The sequence below is a fragment of the Myotis lucifugus genome, unplaced genomic scaffold, assembly GCF_000147115.1.
Source record: "Myotis lucifugus unplaced genomic scaffold, Myoluc2.0 scaffold_128, whole genome shotgun sequence".
Classification (NCBI taxonomy): domain Eukaryota; kingdom Metazoa; phylum Chordata; class Mammalia; order Chiroptera; family Vespertilionidae; genus Myotis; species Myotis lucifugus.
In genome coordinates, this window is record NW_005871176.1 from 762,900 (window position 1) to 766,250 (window position 3,351).

The window sequence follows — 3,351 nt, forward strand, 5'->3', positions numbered from 1 at the left end:
CCTGACTCCTCCCGCCCTTTGATCCCCATGTGCGTCCACAATCGATGTGGGCGAATACAGATTTCAGAAGTGAGCTCACACAGCACAGAAACAAACAGATACAAACATAAATGACACATACCGCAGTCAGCCAAGTCCTCCGAGCTGGGAGTCCCTGAGTGGGGTTTGAGGATCGCGGACGAGCCCCCAAATGTTATGCCCAGATTCCAAGATCCCCAAAATACCACACTGGGAGCCAGTTCGATGCAAAAGCAGAAGGTCCTTTTATTGGGGGCGCCAACCCGACTCTGCTCCCGGCTGGCCCACCGACCAGAACAGAGTGACCTCCCGTGGGAAAAAACCGGCTTTAATAGGGGGGTGGAGCGAGGGGATTGTGGGCCCCGCCGATTGGCCAGATATGACACAGGATGTGGTCATATCTACGGCGCGCACCTCCCTTGATTGTCATTGGTTAGTTTAAAATCCCGGGCGTGGCCAGCAGGGGCCTGGGCTTCCGGGAAGAAGGCCACACGTGGCCCCAACATGGAGGATACAGGCAAGATGGAGGGGAAGGCATAGCCCTCGCCCTTTCAGATGGCTCCCTTTGCCAAAACCAACCTGGCAAAACTACAGATCTGTGAGAGAAGCTTGGATTTGAAGCACTAACAAAAGAACCTACAGGGTCCTGCAGGAAGAATGAAACTGAACTCAGGCTGGTGGCTGTCAGAGAGAAGGCAGGCAGTGCCCTGGAGCCTTGACTCTTTGCCCGGAAGCCAGAGCTGAGATGCTCAAGTCCAGATACCCTGCCGGGCGAGGAATTGTTAAAGACAACACAGGCTGCTCATCCATTCTTTCCTCTCCGTTTTCATTACTTCCTCCTCCCCCAAATCCCAGGGATGGTTGATTTCAACCTCAGGATGCGGCTTCCTGCCAGTGTGGCTACTTCCCGGGTGTTTCACGAGGAAATCCTGACTAGAGCATATGCGGGGGTGAGGGAGGGGGGGCAGGGAGAGAGGGGAGGGGAGGTGGAGAGATACCAAATGGCAATCATCAAATCTAGGGCTCATCCCTTCCCCTCTGCAAATTCACCTGCATGCACACAACCTCACCCACTAAAGGAAAGGAAATATAGTTGACAACATACACCACCTGAAACAGAATCGTCAGAATATGGTCCTTCTTTTGATCCCCCCACCCCCGACCCCAGCCATGTAAGAATGCAAATACCATTCTTAGTTTATAAGCTGTGCAAAACCAGGCAGCAGAGAGACTTGGCTGACAGGCCGCAGTTGGCCAATTCCTGGATGAGACTATATTGTCTAACATTTGGTGGCTGTCTGAGGAGGGGAATGTGTTTGCTGATGCTCACTTTCTTTTGAATAGGAAATGCAAGCATGGGGCTAAAAATTACACATCGAGGAACCTTCCTCTCATGCATCTGTGCCCACCCCATTCCCATGCTTGCCCTGCTTTCTCTCGTAGGCAGCCATTCTAATGAACTTGTGTGTCTTTTAAGGTTTATGGCAATAGCAACAAATACGTGTTCACACTTCCACGCTTTCCTACATAAATGCAGCACCCCGGCCCCCACCCCCACTGCCCTTCACCCTGTTCCTTTCCCTGGCTGCCCTCATGGAGATTTCCTATCTGCCTTCCTCCCTAAACAGACACATTCCATTTTTGAGGTTGTCATTGCTTATTTCATTAGTCCGCTCTACACGGATACTTGGGTTATTTCCAATCCAATTCAGAATAATGTGGGAATGAAAAAATTCCCCAGGAATTGCTCTGCATGTGCCTGTGTGCCTTCATAGAGCAAATTTCTAGAAGAGGGGTCGCTGAGCCAAAGGATGAACACATTCATAATGTGGATGGAGACGCCGATTGGCCCTCCGTGGGCATTTTGCCCTCCCACAGCGCCTGTCCCCCCCACTGCCTTGTCGACAGGGCAGGCTGTCAAGCTTTTGGATTTTTATCTATTCTGATACATACAAATGATATTTCAGTGGAGTTTTAATGTGCATTTCTCTTATTATGGGTGCCCGTGGACGGGAGCAGGGCTCCCGCCAGCAAAGGAAGCTTCTTTTTGCCGAATTAGAAAAAGGCAGCCCTTCTGGGAGATGAGTGACAGAAGGCACCGCCTCTGGGTCACACCTGGGTTAAAGCCCACCTCCCACCCGCGCCCCAAGCAGGGACCCACGCCCAGCCGCCCTGATGGTGATTGTTCAAGTAGCAGGCCCAGGTGCGACTATCCCAGCGGAACCTGGGTGACAGGAGGGCAAGTAGCAACCAGCAGTCATTTATGGGTCTCAGTGCAGAACATAAAGTGGGGCCCTAGGTCAGTGATGGCAAACCTATGACAGGCGTGTCAGAGGGGACACGCAAACTCATTTTTTGGGTTGATTTTTCTTTGTTAAATGGCATTTAAATATCCTATCTAATAAAAGAGAAACATGGTAATTAGCGTACCACCGCTACCCTTCCCATTGGCTAATCAGGGCGATATGCAAGTTAACACTTGGAGTGCGGGTGAATTTCCCGCCAAAATATAAGATGGCTCTGTCTTTTGGTTTTGTTCCATCCACCAAAAGGGTGGATTACAAACAAATATTTGGTAATACGCAGTTACAATCGGCCCGAGTTTACACGTTTCCCGCACTCCACCGCAAATCTATATGAACCGAGTTTTAAGACGGCTCCCGTGGAGTACGCGCAATTCACACGAGCCGACTTAACTCGTTTCCCGCACTCCAAGTGTTAACTGCCATCCAAGATGGCGGCCGGCAGCCAGGCAGCTTAAAGCGAACATGAGGCTTGCTTGCTTCAGTGACAGAGAACTCCAACGTTCCCCGCCTGCCTTGCCGGCCTCTGAGCTTGCAGTTTGAAACACTGTAACAAATATAGAAGCTAAACAAAACCCCAGAAACCCGCTTTCAGCCAGCCGGGATCTCAGAGCTGGAGTTGGTACAGTGTATCGATTATAGAAACCAAACAAACCAGATACCTGCTTTTAGCAGCAGAAGCCTCAGAGCTGGAGCCAGAGCTAAAGCTGGCCCAGAATAAAAAAGTAAAAGAAAAAAAGGAGCAGTTGGGAGCTTCAGTCACCCACCAGCCTGAAAACAGCCCTCAGCCCCTCACCCAGACTGGCCAGGCACCCCAGTAGGGACCCCCACCCTGAAGGGTATATGACCAGCTGCAAACAGCCATCATCCCCTCATCCAGGCTGGCCAGGCACCCCAGTGGGGACCTCCACCCTGATCCAGGACACCCTTCAGGGCAAACCAGCCGGCCCCCACCTGTGCACCAGGCCTCTAACCTATATAGTAAAAGGGTAATATGCCTCCCGGCACCGGGATCAGCGTGACAGCGGGG